This window comes from Lissotriton vulgaris, chromosome 7 (assembly GCF_964263255.1).
Source record: "Lissotriton vulgaris chromosome 7, aLisVul1.2, whole genome shotgun sequence".
In the NCBI taxonomy this organism is placed as follows: Eukaryota; Metazoa; Chordata; class Amphibia; order Caudata; family Salamandridae; genus Lissotriton; species Lissotriton vulgaris.
This window is the reverse complement of record NC_141695.1, coordinates 267,147,495-267,175,203: the sequence shown is the minus strand read 5'-3', so window position 1 is coordinate 267,175,203 and position 27,709 is coordinate 267,147,495. Positions and strand designations below refer to the sequence as shown.

Sequence of the window (27,709 nt, the reverse complement as noted above, 5' to 3'; positions counted from 1 at the left end):
AAGGCCAATAAGTTGGGCTTTAATGTGGTAATGCATGCAAACAATATGTGTACATTCCAGTGTTTGCATATATTACCACATCACGTGTGTAAGTAAATACGGGGCGATATTATCAAGAACGGCAATAACATTATCGCTGCTTTGGCAGCAGGAAACTGCCGCTAAAGTGGCGATAAGGCACTTGATAATATGCCCTTGTGAATTCCCATAGAAGCCCAGGTTTGATGTCCTTCACACCAGAACCTGGGCTTCTATGAAAATTCACAAGGCCATATTATCAAGCTCCATATCGCTGCTTTAGCGGCAGTTTCCTGCCCCTAAAGCCACAATATTGTTACCGACGTTCTTGATAATACGGCCCACAGTCTTTACTTTGCCATCCCCCCTATCCTGACAGCCCTCCATGACGTACCTTACCTTGATCTGAGCATGCTGCATTTGATAAACTGGGGCAGGGATACATTTCAAAACAGATTGAGTTTATATGCAATAGGTGGCCTGACAAATAGTCTTCGTGGTCAATTTAATATGATCTTGCAATGGGCGTAAGTGCTCACAGATATTGATGAGCCTTCTATTGTATCTGATGTTACTTTTGATGTAGATTATCTGATCATGTGGATACAGTCCTATCGGGGAACAAAAAGAAAGCAGATTGGAAGCTATAATGCAGAGCAAACATGGTTACTACCAGCCCTTGAAATGACTTTGAAATCTGCACTAAGAAACCCAGCAGCCTCTTAGATACATATGTCTTATGGTTATTGTGATATCTTAAATGTGTCGATTACAGTCAGTGTGTAAGATTGAGCACAGAATGTCATTTTGTTAATAGATTGTTATCTTAGATTGTCTCAGAGTTCCATACCCTGGCAGTGGGTCTGCTGACCTCCATCCAGTTGGGGTGAGTATATCATAGCTTCGCCTTGAATATCTCTTTTATTAGTTCATGTACAGCTATGCCATCTTCGGAGAATACACTAAGGACATATATCTGACTCTAGTTGAAACTCAGCCGGTTAGCTCCCACGAGAGTAATAACCCAGGGCCCACATCCATCAAACAATTTTGCATTCGCATATGGTGCGAATCATTCATTTCGTCCACTTGAGAATGCAAAATTGCCTTTCGAGAAGTATTAAAGGATTTCTAGTCCCAATTTTTGGTAATCACAAAAAGAGCCATTACCTAGAATTGCGACTATAAATAAGGAATCGCAAAGCAATGCCTGTGAAGAAAAAAACAATACTCAGTTGTATGTCAAGGACTATTCACCACCGGACGTTATCTTTATTTTACAGAGCACAAAAATGCCAAGGAAAAAACCAGAAAAGAACAGGGGCCAAATAATGCAAAATAAGCACTTGGAGCACTAAACTAAAACACTGTGAGGATCACTAAGCATTTGTGACTTGCGCCATTTCATACTCTTGGTGGTAATGTATGGTAGTGCAAGCAATAAACACATTTAAACACTCTGGGCCATATGTAGGTGGCCAAATACCGGTCGGTAACGGCCGATTTCGGCCGTTACCGACTGGTATTCGTAATTCCAGATGTAGGGGGCCTGAAAATTACCGATTCTGTATATTTACCGAATCGGTAATTTTACCGAATCGGTAAAGTACCGATTCGGTAAATGTACAGAATCGGTAATTTGGGATGTAGGTGGCACTGGAAACAGTGCCACAGGCCCTTAGAAATTCGTTATTTACCATGAAATACAATGGCATGGTAAATAACGAATTTCTGTGTACATGCACATCTGTGCATGCACACCTGTGCCATGTGACACACATACATGCCCTAAGGGCATGTATGTGTGTCACATTGCACACAAGCCAAAATCAGGGGTGCAACAGGGTGTCAAAGTGACACCCTGTCTCCCTTGACAAATCGGTAAAATTACCGAATCGGTATTTACCGATTCGGTAATTGCCATTGATTCCTATGGGCCTCAAGGCCCATAGGGCCTCAATGAATGGTGTAAAATTCATAAATCTATTGGAATGTATTAGTCTCAAAGAATTGTACAAAAAATGTTCATATAATTTGTGCAGACCCAGTTTGTATTTCCTTTTATTGTAGCAGCAGTATGTGGTATGTTTGATCTCGGTATGAATGTGGTGAATGCTTTTTGACTGTGACATGATTGAGGTTTCGGGATGTATGAAGTTTCTATTGAATGTAGTTTGATGTGTCCTTAATTGTTCTAATTTTCCTAATGCTTCTTCTTTATGAACAGATAAATGTTGTAATAATTGTTGAAATTTCTATAAAATAAAATTGCGACTAAGTAGCAATACCCTATCTTGAATTATTTTTCTTGATGTGGATGACAAGTTATTTCATTGAATACCTGTTATCAGTATTGGCACTCTTTTTGTTATTTGATATATAGGCTCAGCCTTACTGATCAGAGCCAACCCTATTCTTGTTTTCCAATTATCAATTACTGGCACATGCGGTGCTTGCGTGACTTCACTGTAATGTAGACCCGGCCCTAAAAATTAAGTGCTGGTGCTAAGCACCGGCAAGCACCGGCACAAATTAAGCACTGACGAGCTTGGAGACCTCTAAGCTGTGGTTTATGCTATGCTACATGAAAACGTTTATGGGCCTGATTATGTGCCTGGCGGTTCATGGACTGCCAGACTCACGGTGGCAATCTTCCAGCCACTCTATTCCAACTAGAGCGGTCAGGCCGCAATTGTACAACTACAGCCGCCATGGATAAGAGATCCCAAATGGTGGCGTGGCAGTCTTGAGGCGGCAATATGCTTGGCGGAACTGCTGCGTCCCGCCACACATAATATGCGATTTCTCTCTGCCACTGTTTTCATGGCGGTTCCTACTCCATGAAAACGTGGTGTAGAGGAAACAAAGGGGGGCCCAATAGGGCCTTATGTTGTTGCATGGCCATGGGGGGGCATTCAGGGAGACACGTGATGTGCCCCTCTGTGTGTAAACACCCCCAGTACATGCACAGCATGGACTGCCCCAGTCCATGCTGTGCAGGTCCTGACTTTGACATTCCTATTGCAATGCCTATTACATAGTCACTGCAGTGGGACCTCCAAAGAGCCACCTGCCAGTGACAAAAATAGTTGTAATGTGGCAGGCGGTGCGCACACAGGTTTGGTGGTGCGGGAGCAGGGCGGCGACATGACGATCAAGCTATAAGTCTTGATGTCTGTCTGTCTTATCTGCGCAATTAATTACAAGTCTCACCCAGATGTTCTGTGGGTTCTCTAGAGGATAGTGGCTCCAGTAGGACCACTGCGAAACATGAGTACAGTAGGGGAATCCTTGGTTGTAGTAGACAAATACTTAAAACACACCTAGCAGGGCAGGGGTTGGCTTGCAGAATAGAAGCACACATTTATATGAAATACATAGATTTATCAATTTAGAAACACATTAAATGCTTATCTTCTTACCATCACAGTGTCCAATTGAAAGCGCTGCAGCCAACACTGAGAAGAAAAAAATATTGAAATATGAGCATAATCAGTGTTAACACTCTTGTGCAGTTGCTTTGATGGCATAATTTACAGATTCTCTCTCACTACATTGTATGCAAGCACATTAAATGTTTCATAGTTAATGAACATCTTTAAAAGGAATAATACATGTAGAACAGGTAAACCTGGCACATAATTTACACACAAAAAACAACATCTGTTTAATAATCTCAAACCCAATCCACCAATTTGCAGCACAGATTTGTTTGTGTACTTTGTTTTTCTGTTTCACCATCAGTAAAACAGGGATGCTGCTGGTTTGAAAAAGTTCATAAAGAAAATGAGAAGTCTTTAGCAGCGCAGATCCGGAGTCCTTCAATGAAGAAATCAGGGAGACCCAGGAAAAGAGTTTTGGCAGGGTCCAGCCTAGAAGTAATGAGGGACTGTATGTCCCTCGTTACTTGAATTCAAAATGTATTCAAAGAGCATGGCAGACCAAAACAGTTTCCAACCACTGTGGACACCTTTGTTTGAAAATATTATTGATTATCATATATTACCCCATGGTTTTTAATTACCACAGATGGAGAAGATGGAGAAGAAGCTCTATTTACTCAACAGCTAGACCACCATCCTGAATGAAATGTCTCGAATAAGAGGACCTCCATATTGTCCATGTTGCACATAAGGGTATTCAAGTGCAGCTATCTGAAGACAGCAGAAATACAAGAATTAAGTGGCTGCAGTCCATATCAACCCCGCCTGGGAAAAATAAGCTGAGTTGTTCAGTGTACAAGATCACATAGGCACCACAGCGTTCCACCAAAGTTGCAACGGGAGCACATTAGACATTATAAAGAGTTGGACTCGAAGAAGAACCCTCAGGTTTTCCCACCAAAACACATTTTTAATCAGATGAGGAGTGTAATTCAATCTAGCACTAGTCCTCGCACCCCGAAGAAATGCAACTACTAAAGGTGCAATGTACGTGACACAATGTCAAATGCCACAGGAAGATCCCACTCTAGTTGAAGGAAATTCAGGACCCCAGAAGTGCCTCCACATGGTCATGTGTCTGAGCTATGGAGATACAAGAAGCATTCAAAGGTGTCTTCTTGCAACTGCCCAACTGACCATCCCAACTGGACGTCCCATGTACTCTACTGATGGCCTCTGCTAGAGTGAGTCCTGAAACCCATGTGGTGCCCCTCTGGTCTTGGACCCTTGGATTAGTGTTAGAGTGTACTCCTCCTGTCTAACCTCTTGGGGCTTTAAAACGTTTTCTGCAAACTTCTTCTCTGAGAACTGTAGTGGGACTGAGGTCTAATAGCAAGCCACTCACTGAGGGTGCATCGCGGTGGGATTGACATCAATGCAAATGCTGTTGTGGTGTTATGCACAGTAGCAATTCCTGTTTAGCCGAACCTCCTGAACACAGTATGCAGCCTTGTGGAGCCCTTGTAATCTACAACCTGCATTGTTCCCTTGCCTGAGGAAGTCTGAGATCCAGAAAAACATCTAATTTTCAAGGTAGAAATTTCCACCAGGCCCACCATCACGCTGTACCCCATCGAAGATAGCCTCCTCAGCGTTAAATCTTGACTTTTCTCTCACTGAGCTTTTTTCCCTTCAATGGCTTCACTAAGAAATTGTCCAGCGGCTCCTAATCACCGTTGACAGTGTCTTTGGATCCAGTCAATGCCTTGCCCCACAGAAGTGTTTGCCTTCTTAGAATTTCTTCTACATTTGAAGGTAACTCTGAGACAGGATCCAACTTGGACCTTCTATCTGACCCAAGCTCCTTCACAGTTAGCCTTAGCTCTTGACTTTGACTGGTCATGCACAGCCAGATAACCCGGTAGGCCCTTTGTTCTTTTTGGCACTATTTTTCAATTCAAAATGTAAAAAATCATATCTCTGATTCTTCCGATTGTATCGTTGCTGTTTTGGTGGCATTTCATTTATTACATTTTCTCTATTTTACTATATTGCTTTACATTTTCACTTGTGTTGCGTTTTCACTTTATTACTGTTTGAGTGCTGCATTAATGTTTTACACTGTTTCTTTAAGTTAAACCTAACTGTTTTTGTTTCAAGCTGCCTTGGGGTTAAGTACAGGTTTATTGAGGGACTTTTGGCTCACCCAGACCAGACTTGTTATTATTATTTGAAGTGGGTTCTTACTTCCCACAACTAATACTCCAAGTTCTTATGATGGCTCTCAAACGTGAGTTGTAACCCAAATACTTAGGGGTTTTCACTTAGAAAAACTAAAATGTGGATAGAATATTTGTATTAATCTGATGACTTTTTAATTATTTGGGTTACATTCCAGTCCATTGTCTTTTTGCTCATCATGCCACTACAGACAGAGACCAATGACATACACATCAGACAGGTTTCTGCTCCAAGAAGAATAGTCCAGATCAAACTGCATGGGAAGACATGTATTACCTAACTGGTTTTAACATTTTTGAGCCTTGGCAGTGAGGTTCAGCCCAGGTTCAAGTCACAATGAGCTAAAAGATCCATGTCCTGGAAAATACCTGCAGTTCTTTTATGGTGTTTGTGCCAAAGGTGGGGCACATGATTCCAGTCTAGTATGTCAATGACAGATTTCCCTAGAAAGTAATCATCCTTTAAGAAACATCAGAAGACATTGTATCACGTTTAAAGATATAAGTCTTTGGAAACATTCCTCCAGTTGCTGTTACTTGTGAAGTGAACTTGGATTTGGAGTTTTCTTAATGAAAAAAATGTATTCATATTTGAGATCTATGTTTTAAATGAATCTTCAGTGTTGACATTGGTGCTTCAGTTTATTCATTCTTTTGTTTCAATTGTCACGTTCCCTCTAATTTTTTCACCTTTAGTCTACATTTCACATTTAGTTATTTTGTCCGATCATTAGATATTTCTTCTATCATTTGTTGCTGAATATTTAGTATGCATGCACAAACACCTTTGCACAAAAACTCACCCACAACTTAAATGAGAACTGCTTTGATTCTGGCCTACCAAAAATGATGACGTAAGTGGACCTAAGTTAGTTGTGGTCCATTTAGTGCGCGGATTGGCATTGCACTCATCTATACTCTTAACTCTACATACATTTAACCAAATGCATAAGTAGATTCTAATCCCTTAAATGCAGAAGATGGACAATCAAAATACTAAACGTGTGAAGAAGAAACCAGCTAATTTACATCAAATCCAAAAGTACTTTCCTTTAGGAATGTATCAATATAATTTGAGTTATCAGGAAGGATCTACTATCACTTATTTTTCATAGATTCTAGGTTACCCCTACTTTATGCAAACACATTAATCTAAACATGTACCTGGGTGATGAGTTTGATTTGTCAGGCATTTGAGACGTTCATAATCTAATACTATTAGCTTGGTGTGAAATAGACAGGAATATCTCAGTTTTATCAATGCTTTGCTTGTGGTACTCACCTACTGCCATCATTGTAAGTAGATTCATGCTTTTAAACATTTTGGTAATCAAAGGCCCTGAAAAAGGAAGATACAAGAGTGAAGAGTGATACAAAAGGTATATTTTGATGACATTGAACTGAATGGCAACACATATGTTTTCAAAAGTTAAGTATTGATTTTGTAATTTATTTCAATATGTGTTGCATTTGCACAGCACGGACTTAGCTATGTCAGCAAAAGCCAGAGCGCTGTACAAACAAATATAACCGGAGATGCATTTGATTATAGGCTCAGAATGGCAAATGTACTGGTTTGTATATTTTGGAAGTGTTTTGGAAATGGGATCTGAAGAGAGAAGTACATAATTATTTCTTGCAAAACAATAATTCAGGGCTGAGCTTGCTTTGACCTAACACTAAAAACACCCTCACCGTCCTCTACCCTCCGAAACCCCATTACCTAATCCATAATATACTATACAGAAAAAATGGACCAACAGATTCAGGGACAGGGGCTACCCTTACAAGGTCCCTAAAACTGTAAGGGAGAAAGCCAGCAGTCTGACCAGGGACAGTCTCCTTACTAAGAAGAGGAGACACAAAGAAGATCCTAATAAAGTAAGACTCATCACCACTTACAGCAGTGAGTCAAAGAAAACCAAATCCATGATCACAAGACACTGACATTTGGGAATGTCAGACCCAGTGATAGTAGGCAAAGAGTCCCTCCATCCCCCTGCAACTTATTGCAACTCGAAATCCATTGGAGACATTTTGGGGCAAAGCTACACAGGCACACAAGGCAGGAAGGAGAGGAACAGGGTTCCTACAAATGTGGAAATTGCAACGCTTGCAAGGGTAGTAAAAGCATGAAAACATACTAGTTACCCACTGGTAAGACAGTCAACATCAAGAATTTTATTCCATACAGCAATGACTTGCGTGTGTATGTCTTGGTATACCCATGTGGCTACTAAAATGTGTGCAGTACCATGTTTCCAGTAAAGAAGAGAATATTGAAGCATTTCAGGGTGATGAAGAATTGTGATGTGAATTACCCTGTAGCAAGACATTGGTCAAAAGAACATACACAGAACTCTGCCATTCTTTTGCCATTTCTATAGCAAAGACATTTAAGCGTATGACTAGCATAATGCTGTCTCTGCTCTGCTGTAAAATGACAAAAGCCATTTATTTCGCTCTCATTAGAGCTCGTCAGAGAGGTATAGCTTTGTCTAGACACAAGGGAGCATCCAGTTTAAGTTCAAACAATACCCTTTAAACTGGGTGCTCCCTTGTGTCTGGAGAAAGCTATGCCTCTCTGAATAGCTCTAATGAGAGCAAATTACTGTGTCAGGGGTTGCTTTTACTCCTTTCAGTTTAGCTTGGTTGGTATTTTAACAATTAAAAACTGTAATACTGTCCCTGGAGTGGTAAGTGTTTTTTGTCATTTTACAGCCGGGGCATGGATGGCACTGTGCTGGTCCTATGCTTAAAACATTTTCTGTAGAAATGCCAAATGGCTTTTTCCCTTTCTATCTCAGGGTGGATGGCACTCTGCTAATCCTATGCTTAACGACTTTGCATATTGATGAGCGGAAACAATAGCACTTTGACAGTAAAATGCAATGAAAGTGTACCTGTAATAATGTAGTATGAGGGGAAATCGAATTGCAAAGTTGCAATTAGTAATACAGTGATATTTCTTCCAAGGTGCATTATGGGAACAGCAGTATTGAAGGACTACATTGAAACCTATTAGTCGGCGAGTTTATAAAAACCAAAATGCAATGCTGCAACAGGATATGATGGTTCACCTCTGAAAAATAATTTGAACCAAGCTAAATGTGTCAAGACTGAAAGATCTAAAATGAGTTGCCATTCCATTTTATAAATAAAGTGGCTGATTCCTTGAAAGGTCCTGGTGTGCATCATTCTTCTTTATGTATAAACAAAGGAGTTTTTGTTGGAATGTTCATGGGGTGCTCCGTCACCGAATGTCGAGGTCGCCCTGCTGAGGTGAGGCTTCCCTAAGCAGAGAAAGTCGTGGTGGATATATATATATATATGTATAAATATATATAGAGAGATAGATAGATATAGATATATTATCTACTGGCGGTTGCCAGTAGATAGTAAGTGTTAGGACCTATTATCCATAGGAAATCCGCAACATTCTATTTGCAAAAACGTTTGCTTCAATTGAAAAATCTTCTTGAAATTTTCCAAACTTGTGGCGAGCTCAGTTCTGCTCCTTCCCTGAATGGTTAGGGGTGATTAGTGAAACAGGGGCCGAGAAAAAAGGGGGGTCCCAAAACCTGTTTTCCCCATGCAATTTCCCATAGGACCTTTAGCCACGGCTACAGCTCGAACAGCTGAACGGAATTACACCAAATTTGGCAGAGAGGTAGCCCTCAGTTCCGACTTGTGCCTTTGACATATCTGGTGTTAATCTGTTCAGTAGTTTCTTTGAAAATTACGGTTAAAGTCATTTATATATCTATGGGCGCGGGGGATCCGTGGATTGAGTGAGGATAGGCCTCGTAGGATAAGCGCACCGTCCCGATCACATGCTCAATTTTAATTGGATGTCAGGCGGTTGTAAACATTCAAAACCAGGAACTGTTGGCAGCCATTTTGTGCCTTGGTAGAAGCGAGGCTGAGGAAGTCATTGAAATATGTGTGCAACTTGTGAACACAAGGCAGGGTAGACATACCCTGACCCCCTAAGCCTGCTTAGGGCCGGCAATTTTCTATTTTTAAAAAGACATGAGCGTCCCTAGGCCCGCCCCCTCATTGTACCACTCTGCAAACACGCACCCTGATGCGTTTGCAGAGGAGGAATTACCTCCCCTAGAATACTGGGGGTCCCTGGGGGTCAGCTAGCCCACCAGGAACCTCCAACATGCACCAGGGGGCTGTGTTGCAGATAGGTGTTCTGAGACCACGGCCCTTTTTACACCTCTCTGCAACACAGCTCTTTGGCGCTTACTGGAGGTACCTGGTGGGCTAATTGGCCACCAGGGGACCTCAGGATTTAAGGGGAATTAATCCCCCAACTTAAAATGCGCCAAGGGATGCATTTGCACATTAGTGAAGGTAGGGGGCGGGCCTGCGGTGATATGTGTGCAAACACGCCCTGTGGCATGATTTAAGTTGGGGAATTAATTCCTCTTCAATCCAGAGGTCCCCTGGGGGCCAACTAGCCCACCAGGTCCCTCCAGTATGCGCCAGAGAGCTGCGTTGCAGAGATGTGTTCAGAGGTCACGCAACTTTTTACAACACTCTGCAACAAAGCTCCTTGGTGCTTAGTGGAGGTAACTGGTGGGCTACTTGGCACCCAGGGGCCTCTAGATTGAAGAAGAATTAATTCCCCAACTTAGAGCGGGCATGGCCTCTGAATACCTCTCTGCAGTGCAGCTCCTTGGCGCATACTGGAGGTACCTGGTGGGCTAGTTGGTCCCCAGGGGAGCGCAACATTGAAGAGGAATTAATTCCCCAACTTAAAACGTGCCACAGGGCGTGTTTGCATACATGTCACTGCAGGCCCCGCCCCCTTCTTTCACCACTGTAGAAATATTTCTCTAAAATCAGACGAACTACGATTTCCGATTTACTCACCTGTTATCAGGAGAGAACTCAGTGCTGCATTTTTAGCCCAGCACTGACCCTGAAAAGTAATTCTAAGCGTACTTACCAGTAACTTGTATTTCTTTCCATAGGAATCCATTGTGTGATTTTCACCAGAAAAGTTTCTGTCTATTTTCACAAACTAAAAATATTGCCTGTATGACTTAAACACATTCTTTCAACTGTTTACAGGAGATGCACCCATGCTGGATCCAGGATACACCACTGAGTAAGAAAAAGTAACTTTAACATTACTTACCTGATAAGTGAATTTCCTCCCATAGGATAAAATTGGTGGTTCTATGTGAAAAAGTTTCTAAGTGTCAACTTTTAAAATACAATAATATTCCTTAAAAATCACTACTGTAACCATAACGTTTTTACTCAACTGTTTACAGGAGATATCCCAGGACTGAATTTAGGATCTAGTCTTGTGGTTAGAAAAGTAATCCAAAAAGTAACTCATTGCATTTAACTAGAAATTCACATTTAGCTCAATTTTTCATTGTGTCTGAAATTGTTTTGCGCTTTACAACAACTGAAACTACTGTACTTAAACGTCTATTGCCTATTTGCAAAGTATTTAAACTAAAGTAATTCATTCTGAGAAAGTATATTTTGTAATGAAATGTATAATAACTATAATGTAATTTAAAAAACTAAAATATCTAAAAATAAATAGTTAAAAAAATGTAGTAAATCAGCATAAAAAACATATATAAGAATTAATACATTTAAAAATTGTCATTTACCAATCCTTTAAATTCACGAAAAAAACCATAGGTTTCATACATGTTATAGTCAGGAATTAGCATTAAAAAACCTTTAAAATTCACTGAACAAATCATAGGTTTCAGACATGTTATAGTTAGGAATTAGCATTTAAAAAACATTAGAAATTCACTGAAAAAAACATAGGTTTTAGGGGTGTTATAGTTAGTTGGACATTTCACTTGTATAAAACCATTGAAATTCCCCGGTTATAGTTAGTTGTTCTAGCTATAACTAACTGTAACTTGCGCGCCCGCAATCCACTGATAACATCACTGATGACTTCCCAAATGACATCACTGATGACATCACCGTTGACATCATCCACGTGACAATCTGATACATCTTATCATACACTAGTATAACCTTTCAACACTCTTTATAAAATATGGAGTACCATATTTGAAACTACTGACACACCCATACAAGTTTCTAAAAACCCACTCAGTGATTCCTACATCTACACACACATCTAAACACTTACCTATAGTTTCACTCATACATGCTAATATAGATCAATAGAACACTATTAAATATACTTATACACCTACATCAACATTACACACCAGCACACACTTACACAAACACCACTTTATTTATTGATATAGATAGTAACTCATACTTAGTATGTTATAAAATCACTATTACAAATATACAGTTATCCATACGTCACTCATACAATCACTGAGTCTTATGTATAGTTATTTATATAAAACAACTGTCACATACACTGCTTTTTATATTTCTAGTTTCGAGGACATGTATCATTGAGAAATATATTTACTCATCACCACACCCATACAGAGATTCACTCACCCAAACAACTGTTACCACATATAGTCTTAACCTTATATACCTACTAAATCTACTATTTACACATCTTTGGATAGTCAAACACCTCCCACCCAACCACACACACATTCATTCACTATCCCATACAGATACTCACTTAACTAATTAATAACTAATATAGACTTTCACATAGCTAATAACTAACCTATGTAGTAGTTTACACAACAAGAGATAGAGTGATACAGGTATTCACAAAGTGTAATCACTATCCCATATATTTAGTGAGACACTTTAAATTCGTCACTTACACAGTCAATCACATTGCTACTAAATCCTCCATTCAGACACTTATGCATGCACTCAGTCTTCAAGGCAGATTGCATTATATATATATAATACTTATTTAAATATAGAAGCAAACCACATTCACTGGATGATGTCATCAGTGATGTCATTTGAGATGTCATCAGTGATGTCACTGACCATGTCATGAATGATGTAATATGTGACATCATCAGCAGTGGATTGCTGGCGCGCGAGTTATAGTTAGTACAACTAACTATATCAGTAACTGTATATGCTATGCAGGCAAAGATGGGGCGAAGGAGTGTTTCTCACTCCTGGATTAAAAAAACAGACCTAAACGGTGCAGCTACCCACTACTTGCTGGGCAGCTGGAAAGTAAAAGTGGGGCAAGGGCTCTCACTGGCCCTCAGGACAAATGTGTTTAATGTTGGAGCCATCTGGCTCTGAAAATAAAGTATGTCCCTTGGAGCACTCATGCTCCTAAAATAACTATGCGCAAACTGGGGTAGCACAAACCCCTAAGGACCCCACTGGGCCCTTTAAGTAAATATGGTCAAATGTTAGAGCCATCTAGGCTCTGGACTTAAATATGCCCCCAAACGTTGGAGCTGCCCGCTGCACATTGAGGCTGCTTGGAAAGCGTTAACTGGGTACTATGCCTTTATCATGCATCATCGATAATCTCCACAGAGCCCCCAGCCCTTTCTTACTTACCAGGCTGCTTGCAGGGGACTCCTTTCCGTGGATGTGGTGGGGGCAGGCACCGGCAATGTGCCTCGTGCCCCCTCCACGGGAACCGGCTGCGGCACTTGCGGGGCTCTCCCCATTAACGGGAGCCCTGCCTCACCAGATGCCTTGCTTCACCCAGTCCCCCATCTCGTAGCTGCTGTCTCCTCTTCCGGCCGGGTGCAGGCCCGCCCCCCCAACCAGGCAGACAGATTCTGGGTTGCACTAGGCAGCAGCCCGGCAGCAACTCTCTTCGCTCAGATGAAGGTTTCGAACGCGGCTAGGTCTATGGCGGTGAAACTCTGGGTGGGCACCCACTTTAGTTATAAGTTTAACAAAAGCGCAATGAGGGGTAGGCTCCCTCTAAATTGGACTATAAAGCAGGGTGGGCTCCTGCTATTTCAAATATAAAAATAGCGGCCATGTGTCGTGGGCACCCACTGTAAATATAAAAATAAGCGGGGTGGGTAACCGCAAGGCCGGCATCACGTGGGAAATCCCCAAGGTGGGGGTTCCCTCCCAAAGGGGAAAATCATAATAAAGCGCTCCCAGGGCGCAAAAAGATGCAGAAAGGTCCTGTAGAGAATAGAAATAAGTCCCAGCAACAAAATGTCCTTAAAGATGAAAAGGGGGAAGGCAGGGCCCAGGGAAAAGAAGTCCTCCAGGCACCCAGGGGCAGGGCAAAGCCCAGGGAGGCAAGCCTTCCCCTGAGCCCCAGCAGCAGCACACCCCTGGTAGATTCAAGTCGCAAACAAGAACATTTTCATTGGGTCAAAGCCCCTCCTTTTATGCAGCTAAATCCTTTCTTCTCAAATATGCAGGCAAGGGGAGAACCAGATACAACTGGTTCTGGAGCCCTTTGTTTTGCTCAGATCCCTTCTCTATTCACAGGACAGGCCAGGGACATCAGACACACCCCAGGAAGTGGAGCCAGCATTGTGGAGGGAAGGCACAGCCCAATTCAGGTCCCAGGGGCAACTCCTCACTCAAATCTACATGCAGATCTCCCTATTTACCACCGGGTAGACTCATCCTGGCTCCTGGAGACAACCACACCAGCCAGCCCCTGTCACTCACAAGCAAGACAGGCAATTCACATCTCACAGAAATGCCAACTTCTAAAAGTGGCACTTCTCAACTAGACACAACACATCTGCGCACACCATTGCGCAGCACTTATTCTCACGAGTTCGCACATACCAAACTCGACCCTGCACTCCCCACATATCAGGAACTACCCTGGACATACATATCCCCTGTGCATTCCTATGGGAGACAGTCCACTCTCAGCACATGCACTCAGAGTGCACACGCACTTCACACTGGACCACAGTGCTAGTGTGTGCAGAGGCCTAAAATCAATACCACCATGCCAGAGGCTAAAGGCAAAAAATTAAGGGGTGAACCTGCCAAAAAGGCCAAAGTCCAACAGTTAGAGTACAGCATTTGACTAGAAACAGCAATGGCATGTATTCAGGTTTTTTTTGGGGGGGGAAGGGGAGAATGTAAATAAGAGATTTTGTATGCAGACATATATTTGAGTTAGTCTTCATAGAAAGGTATGCTAGACCAATTTTTGGAGTTTCTCCAGTATCAAAGTTACATTTCGTTAGGATGGCATTGATCTCTCTGGATTTAACTAATAAGTGAAATATGTATTATTAAACTGTGATTTTCATTATACTGTGATTTATAAGTGTCATATTTAATGCACAGTGTTGTATAGGATTTGAGGAATAGGCTCCTAATAATGTTACATATGAATCTTGGATTCCAAATTCTCCGTTGGAGTTATATAATTCTTGCCCCAGGTTCAAATAACTGGTTGGCCTTAAGACGAGTCGAAACGTCGACGCTACCTCTCTTACCTTGGACCATTAATTTTGATCTCATAAAGTGAAAATTATGGGCATATATGTCCTTGTGTAACAACTTTGACTATAATGCTTAAAAAGAATTTTATGTTTGGCCAGGTACTCAATACGGCAAGAATTATATCACCGTTATTGCTTAAAAAATTATGTGAATTTGCTATGATTACTACTGTGAATTTATTTTCCTTCTTATTCACTCAACACTCTGATCACTCCTTTCCTTGCACGCTCTAATTGGGCAACCGCTTGTTTTACTTATTTGAAATAACACAGTGTTTATATAAAAAATTAATTTGAAAAGATGAAACAATTAATTAAATACATTGTATCTTTGCCTCTGGTCGTAGTGGCTGTTTATCACTTTGTACTAAGATTATTGATTAAATTAGAGCAGATTTAATTCTGGTGCTCTGTACTGTTACAAATTCAGAAATAATAATTGATTGAGTCAACTTATGCAATCAATAGGTATAGGACCATTGTCTATTCATATCGCAATATACTAAGGTCCATACCTTGTGGGTTACCCCATTTTCTTAATGGCATCCAAAACAGGCCTGAGCAACCCAGAGGGCTGTCAGGACCACCGCTGCAACTCTGGCAGATGGGGTTTGGAGGTGGTCCTTGCAGTGGTGGCATGTGCCTCCTGTGGTAATGTGTTGTCTGGGTTGGTCTGTAATCATGTGAGCCCTGGTGGGACACATTTGGGCCCCGAGACTGCATACAGCACAAGCCCACTGAGTCATAGCGTTGATGACCCCAAGGCCTACGCCTCAGGGGCCAGCCTATGTTTCCAAAGAAGGGGCCATGCGACCTGAGCGGCTCACCATCAATGTCGGAGGTCTATGTTGTTGAGTGTTTCGGGGGACAGTGGAAGGTGTCCTCCAGGGCTAGACGCCAAAAGGTTTGAATTTATCTGAAAGCAACAAATGGGGGAATGGAATGCGACAGCATGTTGTCAGCACAATTCCGTATCAGCTACATGGGGGTGAAAACTGCCCCATAGTCCATACGCTCAGATGCCACCATTGTTTGACCAGAAAGTATCTGTGAATGTCGGGGAAGAGACTTAGTGGCACCGGGGCTGAGTAGGGGTGCAGACTGCGTTGAGGCCGATACACTAATATGGACTCCGCCATTGCTGAATCATGACTCTGTGACCTCCTGGACCGCAGTTTAGGCATCAGTGAGTGGTCAGCAGTGGCTCACAGCCACATGTCTTTGGCTAGTGATGCACTGCGCTAGTAACACCCGGGCAGTTGTCGGTAGTGTACAAACACCTCCGTAACAATGATCCTTTCTTTCTGTCAAGTTGCAAGGCGACATCCTCTTAGGCCTCCCCTTGCATGCAATGATGTATAATCAGCCTTTGCATACTCAAAGTTCTGTTCCAAATCTGTGGCCTACTCGAGCACAGCCTAAGCCAAGAGCAGTGTAGGCAACGGATAGCACGGGCCATTCACAGAGAGTCGCCGGCATAGGTTGGTGTTCCCACTGGCCTGTGTAGTTCAGGTTAAGTGGCACCATGTGCCCGGTCACCTCTGTGACTGTGACCCGGCTTTTGTCCAGACTGAGCCGCATCTTCCTCTTATTCCCCTTCATGAGGTCACTGGTGTGCACTCTGCCAATCGTTATTCACAACTAGGTGCTGGATGTGAAACTTACTGGTCTGCAGGGTTGTCCTGGGTCCTCATCCACAGTTCGCTGGATGGCGTTGGACAGGATTTGTGGCAGCACGGCTCGCCGGATGGCGTTGGAGAGGGTTTGTGGCAGCAGGGCTCGCCCGATGGCTTTGGACAGGATTTGTGGCAGTATCTGTCACAAGAGGCGCATATGGCACGAAGCTTCACTGATCGAAGGGAGTCTCGGGCTTGGAGCTTACACTGACACATGGTGGGCCCTCCATGACACATGCCAGTGTCGGATGCTGATCAGTGTGGCCTGGCTGCATAGGGTCGGGCCTGACGGGGTCGTGGTCCAGCGGGCCGGGGTATGTCAGGCGCACTGGATCTTAGGCAATTGTGTTGGGCTCATTTTAGAAGAACTAACAGATTGTGCATCACAAAACAGCACAGGAATGTGTCCTGCGCATCGGGGTCCTATGCGTGGGTGTAGAGACGGGAATTATGATGGGGCACTGTAATTGTCTGTGCTGCCCCTGTGGTGGTCCAGGGGGAGTGTTGGGTGGGTGTTGTAGCCCTCTTGGGTGTCCGTAATGCATGTTCAGTTGCTCCATGTCATCTGTTGCTCTTCCGATGATGCCCTGGACAGGGCTCCCTATTGTGGAGCAGGCTGCCCTCCAACTTTACACAAGGTCAGAGCAGGTGTAAAATTCCTGCTGCTAACGCGCCTTATCATGTGTTTTGTGATCTTATCGCCGAGCTGGCTGGTCGTTATGTATGTTGAGGTGTGGTGTTGTTGTGGCTTTTTGCATGAGAATGCCCACTCTGCATCTCATTAACGATAGTTGTGGGGGTCCTCTGTGGCGATGTTTTTTGCGGCTGCTATCGTGGGAAAAGTGGTGCTGTGGGCTGTTAGGACCTGCTGGTGAATGGTGGGGTAAATTTATCATGACTTTGGCTGCGATAAAGTGCAGTTATTTCAGCAATAGCTCCTTGTCAACATGCCCCATAGTCTTAAATAATTCTACTTTCCAAGGTTTTTTCCTTCTTGTTGAGTCAGTATTCTGGCCAAGAGAAATATACATAATTATTTATTGGTTGTCAATCTATTGCTACTGGTGTTGAGTTTTTTTCAGCAATGCTCAGGAACAATACAACGCAGCAGTTTAATGGAACATATCTGCCAACAAAGCGTGCTTTCACTGCTTGACTTCAAGTTTTTAATCCCTTGGCATTAAAGGGAAATCTGTATTCATGTATAAGTTCTCCACGTATGCATAGCAACTGAATCATATCCTCTGTGGCTGCCCCACACAAACTGCAACTAAATGTTGTCTGATGGTGTTTCTATGGTGGTAAGTGGAGCAGAGATGGAAGGACGCCAAGCCGGTGCCATAGATTTTTTGTCTTTAGTTCTTGTGTTGAACCCTGCACCTAAGTAAGGTTGTGGAAATCCCTTGGGGTAGCTGTGCAGAGTAAACTATTTGTGCACTCTCCCAGACAGCAGAGTTTCATCCTTTGCCAAGGAAACCCTTTTGACACTTGCTGTGACAGGCTGTTTGAAGCTGTTGAATGCTCCTTATTCCTCCAAAAGACCATATAAGACTAGTTGTTCTATTAACTCTTGCAAATAGGATTTCACTGCACTGGTATATTTAGACAGCAATTGATTCATAAATGAGAATTTAGTAAGCCATGCTTAGCTCTCTTGATCTTATACCAACTTTTGACATAAGCGGCTCTGCGTGCTCATTGTTACAACTGCAAATAGAATTCCAGTCTAATTTGAGCAGGTGATGTGTATTTTGGTAAGTTAAAAATGGTACAGAGCAGGAATATTGTCGTAAAAATATCGACTAACCTAAATATCGCTGCAAAAATATCTACAGGAAGAAATATCGATGACAAAAATATCGTCTGACCAGAATATTGACAGACAGGTAAGTAATATCGTTAACATTAATATAGTTGTAATAAATATCGTTTACAAAAACATAGTTTACAATAATATCGTTTTTTAAATAATTATAAGTAATGTGGTGTTTTTAATGAATATTTGTAGTCAAAGTAGTATTTTTAGTAGTATATTATTATTTAATAATGTATTTTCAGTTGAATTTAGTATTAATAGTTCTGTAGTGGGTTGTGAGTTTATAGGGGAGTAGGGTGGGAAGTAATTTAAATATAATGAAATAATACATTAATTAATGTTTTAAATGAATATAAATAGTGTAATAAATAATAGTTAATTGATTTCAATTAGTTAATTGAATAATAATTATGTAATTAATTATGTTAATTTTTTAATTAATTTTAGGTGTGTGTACAGGATTTTTTTAGTGAAAATGTTTTTGGGTAAATGGGTATTTTTAGGGTTCAGGGTCAGTTTTCAGTTTTTGGGTAAAGGGGTATTTTTAGGGTTCAGGGTCAGTTTTCAGTTTTTAGGTAAAGGGGTATTTTTAGGGTTCAGGGTCAGTTTTCAGTTTTTGGGTAAAGGGGTATTTTTAGGGTTCAGGGTCAGTTTTCAGTTTTTGGGTGAAGGGGTATTTTTAGGGTTCAGGGTCAGGTTTCAGTTTTTGGGTAAAGGGGTATTTTTAGGGTTCAGGGTCAGTTTTCAGTTTTTGAGTAAAGGGGTATTTTTAGGGTACAGGGTCAGTTTTCAGTTCTTGGGTAAAGGGGTATTTTTTGGGTTCAGGGTCAGTTTTCAGTTTTTGGGTAAAGGGGTATTTAAATATAATGAAATAATAGATTAATTAATGTTTTAAATGAATATAAATAGTGTAATAAATAATAGTTAATTAATTTCAATTAGTTAATATAATAATAATTATGTAATTAATTATGTTAATTTTTTTATTAATTTTTGGTGTGTGTACAGGAGTTTTTTTAGTGAAAATGTTTTTGGGTAAAGGGGTATTTTTAGGGTTCAGGTCAGTTTTCAGTTTTGGGTAAAGGGGTATTTTTAGGGTTCAGGGTCAGTTTTGGGTTTTTGGGTAAAGGGGTATTTTAATTATATGTATGTATTATTGTTGTTATATAAAGTAATGTGTAAAATCAATTTATATGTCCACATTTATTAAGTTTATAATTAAAAAGTGTAGTACATTTTTTTGAAATAGTTAAAAAATAAAAGTAATGTAATGTATTTTGTTAATAGTACTTATATTTATTTATTATTTAATGTAATTTTAATTATTTTAAAAATTCGATATTTTTTACATCTATATTAATTACAACGATATTTTGGAGTCGATATTTATGTACTTACCTGTTTAAGTCGATATTTTTGTAAACGATATTTTTACAACAATATTTATGTCAGCTATATTTTTGTAATCGATATTTTAACACCCTACCGTTAAAAATCATTCCAAATGCTCACGTTACGATATCATCCTGCATGATAGCATCCTGACCCCTCATACACTCGCTCCCATAGGTGGTAGTTGGAATGACTTTTGCCTGTACCACCTGGATCAGGGGAGTAAATTTTGGACCGACAATTTTGTTCTTGAGATTTCTTTGCTACTGCCATTGTAATTCCTCTTCTTTTTAATGCCTCTTTTTGAGCCGTAAAATCACCTTTGCTATCTTTTAAGAACCCCACATATTTATGTTTATTGACTTTTCCTAACTGTTGTCTGTCAGATGCCAGTGACATTTTAAGATTATTTTTTTGGTTCAATTCCATGCTTTTAGATTTGTCTATGTTTATTTTCAGCCAATTTTCATCAGAATAACTTTTGGTGGTGTCCAGTAAGATTTGGAAGCTGATGGCCACAAGGTCATCAGGGTATAACAGCTTCAAAAGGGAAAGACCGACCATCTTTAGAGCATGGGAATTACACTTGTCCCATTTGTTTGATACATCTGGCAAAAAGAGAATGAACAAAGTCAGGACTAGTACGCTGCCTTGTTTCAGCCCCTTTGGGTTGAAATCTTTATTGATAGATGGTCGCCGCCTGCAAGCTTCGCTTGGACCCAAGAATCAATGTTTAAAAGAATCAGCTGATTCAAAAGACTGGACGGAATATTTCTTTTAGTGAGTTTGTCCCACAGCTTCTCTATGTCCGTGTGATCAAAGGCTGAGGATTAATCACTGAAGCAGGAGTATAATGGTAGGTTGTCATCTTATATAGCGTCTATCAACTCGGAAAGAGTTAATATGTGTGTGGTTGTCCCCGTGTGATTGCTATAAAAACCTGTTTGATTAAGGGGGATGTATGTGTTTTGTGATGCCCAATCTGTTAGTTCTTCTGGTTTTAATGCTTCTGCCCAGTAATCTGGGTCTAGTTTAAACAGAACTGGGGGGGGGATCCAATTTGGACCTGGTGCTCCTTCCCTCCTTTCTTTGGGCTTCCTGTTTGCAATCTGTGTGGCCGTAATTGCATTTGTTAATGTTGTCTGAGCATTTTTTCCCACCATGACCATGAGTTTCTCCTGTGTTTCTGTGTTTGTATAACCTGTTATCTTCTCTTTGTTTGTACTGCTGGAGTATTCTGTATTAAAATATTGACACAGAAAACTTACCCAGGCTTTTTTTGTCAAGTGAGAGCTAACTCTGTGAACTGTGGGATTCTGTAATCTGTTTCCAGTGTGCCAGAATCTTGTTCTGTTGTTTCTTTTGATATCATGGAGTAATTTGCCAAGGAGCGTCTACACTGATTTCCTGTTTGATTGACAGATTAGGTTTTTCTTGATCACTTTTATTTGTCTGAACTCCTTTAGGGCATTATTCTCAGGGTCAGATAGGCAGTGATCTATTTATTGCTTTCTTAACCCCTCCCCTGCTGATGACGGAACCGCTCCGTCATCAGCTGCATGGCGCTGTGCTGATGACGGAGCGGTTCCGTCATGGCCCGCCCGACGCTTCTGCGCGGCGCGAATTCCGCGCCTGCGCTGAGCATTCTATTGAGCGGGCGGGGCTATGACGGAACAGCTCCATCATAAGCACAGCGCAACCGAAGCTGGTGACGGAGAGGTTCCGTCACCAGCATGCGCCCGCCGCATTTCCGTCCCGCCCCCTTAGCACTGCGGCGGAATAGCCGCCGCAGTGAAGGGGTTAAGGCATTGAATTTGCCTACTTTGTAAGGTGGAGAGGTGATTGGCTAGCATGATTTGAGTTGTGGGGGGATCCTCATGTCAAGGCTTCTCTCTTGTCATTGATTGTGGCCCTTCATTTGCTGTGTGAGATTCTCCTAATAGTTTAGTGAAGTTTTCCTAGCTGATTGTTGCTTTTGGGCCTGTCATTTAAAAGAGCCTTCAGCAAGCCAACACTCCTTCTGGTCAGGAGATTTTGCATTTGATCCTTTTGTTATTTACAGTATGTATGGAGTTAGGATGCTCCATTGGCCGGTTTGGATTTGCACCTTGCACACTCATTGTAATTTTTTGAGGTCGATGATCACTATGATCCTTTGCTCCTAGATGACACAGGGTTGGGAAAATATCTGATAATTTGAAAGAGTGATCTATGTCTTTTAGAGTCCTTATAGGGATGTTTCATGAATAGATTGATTTAGTGAGTTGTGCAATCTTTATGTAATGTGAAGGCATTTTATGGTTGGTTCTGTTGCTAATTTCCTTTACTATACCTGTGACGCTGCTTTTTTGCTCAAATCAGCCATATGGCTTCTGTTTCATCATTTCCTTTTGCAAGTGTCATTTTCCTTCAGTGATTACACCCATTAGGTTAGTGATCATGCAGTCACTTTACAGTTTGTTCTGTATTGATCGATTACATTGGCATAGAAGAATTTGATATTAAGTAATAAATAGTAGGTGTTTGTGATTTTGGGCCTTATGATCAAACCTATTTGGGTGGTAAAAAAGACTCTGACCGGCCTAAATCGGAACCTTTGTGACCTCAAAATAGCATTTGGGTATGTTCAAAACTCCAACTACATACCAAATCACAAATTGAAAAGGGCATGTTTAGGGCGTCCCTTCAAATTTGTGATTTATTAAGGTACTTACCTATGGTTTACAACAGCAATTGTGGTTGCAAATCATTTATAGGTTACTGATACCTCACAGAAGGTGGAATCACACTAGCAAACAGGAAGGGGTCCCCTAAATGCACGTTCCTCTTTGTCAATGTTATAATAAGCATTTTTTGGGAGTAGGCAGTGGTTCCTGGGTCTGCTGCTCACCTGTAAAAGGCTTTAGTTCTTTTTCAGTTTTTTAAGTGCACCCTGTTTTCCTTTAAGGATTTGTAGACCTTATCATTAACTGTTCCCAAAAACATTGTTTAAATTAATATAGCAAATATGTATATCAGTTCAGGGTACCCAGCGGCAGCAGATGATACCCCGACACTGCTCTTGCTGCCAGTAAATCCAGGCATCAACTTAGGCAGGAAAATAAAGATGTCTCCAAGTCCCACATTTGTATTTGTATTTGTATCTGGGTTTTATATCGCGCCAACTCACCAAAAGGTCTCAAAGCGCTTCTGACCAAGTACAGCAACAAGAAGAAGGGTAAAAGGGATGCGGAAATGCCGGCCTATCTTACGGGGATGTAAACGCGTCCCTGAAGAGCACAGTCTTCAGGGATTTCCTAAAGCGGAGAAGATTGGATTCTCTACAAAGCACCTCTGGTAGCTTATTCCAAATGGTGGGGGCTTGGACTGAAAAGGATCTGTCACCTTTGGTTGCCATTGTAAAGCGTGGGCAGGATAGCAGAAAGGAATTGGAGGATCGCAGAACTTGCTTGGGTTCATACACTTCAAGCCTCTCTTTTATATAGGCCGGCGCCTGTCCATAGATTGCTTTATGGCAAATGCACAGGCTCTTGAATTCAAACCTTTGCTTTATAGGGAGCCAGTGTAACCTATAAAGTAGAGGAGAGGCATGGGTCCGTCTGGGTAATCCGAAGATTAGCCGTGCTGCGTCGTTCAAGATGACTTGTAGACGATTGATAGAATTTTTTGGAAGACCTAGGTATAGTGCGTTCCCGTAATCGATTCTGGAAACTATTATGGCTGAAACAATGGTTCGGAGCATATTCGTTGAGAGCAAAGGGACAAGCTTTCACAACTGCCTAATCAGGTTGGTACATGAACCAACCACAGCGGATACTTGGTTGGTCATCGAGAGTTCCTGATCGATTTTCATACCGAGACTCTTTACACTAGGACACGGCTTTGGGGTAGGTCCAAGTTCTTGGGGCCAGAACAGATCGTTCCAGGGGGAGGCAGAGGTTGACACTACAAGGACCTCCGTTTTGTCTGGATTCATTTTTAATAGATTGGACGTCATCCAATTTACTGTTAACCGTAGTATCTTTTGGGCCATGGACTGAGCCGATGTTGTGTTTTCGATACTCGAGTTTGCAAAAACAACAGGTGATGGACCGAATGAGGATCAATGTCACACATTCAACCCAGTCAAAAGATCTGGGTCCTAATCCATCGTTTTTTTGCACTCCACACCACCCTGGGTTAGACAATGGCGATATGCAAATCAGCTCTGACCCTGTGCCCCAGGGGAACAGTCCAGTCCGAACTACAAAAGCCATGTCCTTCCCAGAACGGAATCAAGCATCCGAGGACCGGACCGGTTTCGAGGTAACACCTCTCATCAGCCCGGCTAGCTTGACTCCAGTGGTGTGGAGTGCCTGGGACCCACGTCTGGGCATCCCCAGTACACTTATAGCGAGTTTGCAAAAACAACAGGTGATGGACCGAATGAGGATCAATGTCACACATTCAACCCAGTCAAAAGATCTGGGTCCTAATCCATCGTTTTTTTGCACTCCACACCACCCTGGGTTAGACAATGGCGATATGCAAATCAGCTCTGACCCTGTGCCCCATGGGAACAGTCCAGTCCGAACTACAAAAGCCATGTCCTTCCCAGAACGGAATCAAGCATCCGACTGAGCCGATGTTGTGTTTTTGATACTCAGCAGAAGCTGAGTATCATCGGCGTAGTTAAAAACTTTACAGCCCATGTTTGCCAAGGAGTCTATCAGTGGCTGCAGGTATAAATTAAATAAAAGTGGTGAGAGTGCGGACCCTTGCGGGACTCCACATACCAAGGCGCCAACGTCAGATACCTGATCTGCTAGCTGGATCCTCTGCGTCCTCCCTAGCAGAAAGGCCGTTAGCCATTGGAGAGCTTGTTCTTTTATCCCGGACATGGCTAGTCTGTCCAGGAGCAGTGCATGGCTGACAGTATCAAACGCCGCTGAAAGGTCTAATAGTATCAGGGCGCTTGGTTTTTTACTGTCAGCCATGCATCTGAGCTCGTCCAGCACCGACAGCATTACTAGTTCCGTGCTATGGTGGGCACGAAAACCAGCTTGCCGCTCCTGGAGTAGGTGATGTGATTCCAGGAGGGGTGACAATGATTTTAACACATGCTGTTCTAGAATTTTTGACAGAAACGGCAGCTGGGAGATTGGCCTGTAGTTCTTCAGGCTAGTTGGATCCGCCCCAGGTTTTTTTTATCAGGGGTCTAACGCGTGCCTCTTTAAAGGTAGTTGGTAATGATCCTGTAGCTAATGAGTTATTTAGGAGGTCTAGGATCTGGTCCTCCAAAATAGGAATTGCTAGCCGAAATATTTCGGGAGGGCAGGGGTCAGCAGGGGAACCTGACTTGGTTGATGTTGCTAGTTGTCTGAGGGTAGTGGAGTCAATATTAGGAAATCTAGTAATAATAGGGGTCGAGGGGTTTTGAGGGGGCGATGACGTGGTGTGTATAGTAGAGCTGTCTTTCTGGATGTCTGACAGGATAGTCGCTACTTTTTCAAGAAAGTATCCTTGAAAGGTGTTACAGTCAATCAGTGTATCTACCTTTTCTTCCTTTTTGCTCTCTGTACATTTCAGTTAAAGGTAGACCGGACGTTTAAAAAAAATGATTTCTTAAATTGAAAGCAATCAGAGACAGTGATTTGCTGATCCTGGCAGTCCACGATCCATGCAATGGCAGCGATTTGAAGTGGGTTGCAAGTTACAACCTACCTGATGCATATTAATGAAGAAGGTCAAATTATGACAACTTACGAATCAGAATTTTGTGAACCAATATGTTTCAACATATGTTAGTTTGCAAAACAACAAAGCACTTAGTAAAATGTAGGTGAACAAATTGTGACCGCTTTTACCCAATCCATTGCACGAACGTTAGGCCGTTTATCACTTTGATGGGTCCATGGTCATAATAACTACATGTTCCAAGGGTTTTTCTCGCTTTATATTACTGGTAACAATTTTAGTCTCGAGAACTTCCTTCAGTATAATCAAAACGATTTCTTCTGTTTTGTGCTTTAGATATCTTTTCTTCGTCATGAAATGTGGTAATTAAAGGTCCCCCTTAATTTACATTCTAATCATTGCAGGAGCCCGTCTCTCACTCGCTTCTCCTTTAGAGGGAGATTCAACCTAACAATGCAGTCACTGATGAGCACATCTGTACATGGCAGTCCAGAGTTATTCTTAAAGAAAGGTACAGTACACAGGAGGCCGTATGCAGAAGTAAAGAGAGGTGGGCAAAATAACTAAAGAAAATATGATGAAATGCCTTAACTTTCAACGATCTTAAGAAAAGCTGATACGAAAGGGAACATCTGCATCACTTGTCATGGTGAAACGATGGCTGTCTTATGTATGAATTGTCCCGCCTGCCCAGACCATAGTTAACACCACTTTACATTTTGGGACATGGAGTTTCACTTGTCCCCTTTTAGGTAGAAAGGAAAAAGGCTCAGAATGGAAAGAATTGTGAGATGTCGACATTGTGAATGGCCTAGTCAGATTGGTTGTTAAGCGCCTAGAAGAGTCTTATGAACAAGAGATCATGGACATTTAATAACCAATTGTAGGGGAGTAGCAGATGTGAGACCATGCAAACGGTATCTCCAATGAATACAAGATTGTCTCCTTGTCTCACCATTGCACCCTCGAAGTCCCCCTTTTTGTCCCAGCATTGTTAGGAGAACTTGAAGTGAAGTGTACAGAGAGTAAATACGAGTCTTCAAGATATCTGTATCTTCCGGACTAGCTTGATGTCTGAATGTATTGGTAACAGGAGCAGTGTCTGCTGCCCCTGGGTACCCAGAACCTATATCAATATTTGTATATAGTAATTTAAACAATGTATTGGGCACAGCACAGTAAATGGCTAGGTCTACAAATTATAGTTCGAAGTACCTGCATCTTTCATAAGTAACCCAAAATACAAAACAAAGAATAGATGTTGACACATACCTGCTTTCAATTCAGCTGCGGTCAAAGTTTCCTGTCAGAGTCTGGCTGCAAGTGGGCACGTCCAAAGCACTGCGGCTTATATATCCTGACATAATTCACCGAGGCATCACTGGGGCACATTTGCACAACTCTGTCTGTGAATAAACAAGACGCTCCAGGTTTGGGTGCGGCCGACTCATGAATGTTCCTGCAAGTCACATACTCCCTGGAAATAAACGGTGTGAATCACGTGCAGGGTCACTAAAATGTACCTTTCCTAAAAGCACAGGTAGTGTTACACCTACTGAGCGTTGAAATGAATACCTGCTTGCAGCTATTCCTGATGACCTATTCGGAACTATTTTTGTCTTTCGCATAATTTAGGGAAGTTCAATTTAATATTTCACAAAGACAAATTTCCCTGCTATTATAATAGTTCAAGGGCGTTCTCTTATGTTGCGTATTCTCACCATGTTATGTACTTTTAACTGTGATGCGTTCTCGCGTTTCTGCAACAACAAGGGTGACGTCCTACAACATTTCAAGTTAACACTGGTAATTGTATGAAACCATGGTGTGTTTGTTTTTTTGCAAACGTGTGGTGTGAATTGTTTTAATAAGGTTGTGCCCGAAAACAGCACACTGGCAAATAGTATCCTCGAAAGCTTCTGATCAACCCTCATCTAAAAAAATTCGATTTCTGCACAAACATGAAAATGGATTCCTCCTCATTTTCAAAAACTCTTGGACATCCTCAGATACTGTAGGGGCGACATTTTCTTGATACCTCACGGCATCACATACGTTAGAATATAATTTTTTTTCTACGTCATACAGAGCGGGTGATTTTTTATTGGGAAATAATTAGTGCATTTTTGGTAACCAGATTCATCAT

The 27,709-nt window shown here is 41.7% G+C and overlaps 1 long non-coding RNA gene across 1 annotated transcript in view; it reads right to left on the bottom strand.

Moving 5' to 3' along the window:
- LOC147701356 (uncharacterized) overlaps positions 1-27,089 on the bottom strand; it is a 28,126-nt gene extending 1,037 nt beyond the window's left edge. Inside the window, exons 1-3 of the long non-coding RNA XR_015297174.1 lie at positions 26,836-27,089; positions 6,924-6,980; positions 3,441-3,476 (exon numbers count right to left, since the gene is read on the bottom strand). This is a non-coding gene — a long non-coding RNA (uncharacterized LOC147701356). The remainder of the gene's footprint in view (positions 1-3,440; positions 3,477-6,923; positions 6,981-26,835) is intronic.
- Positions 27,090-27,709: the final 620 nt, after the last annotated feature.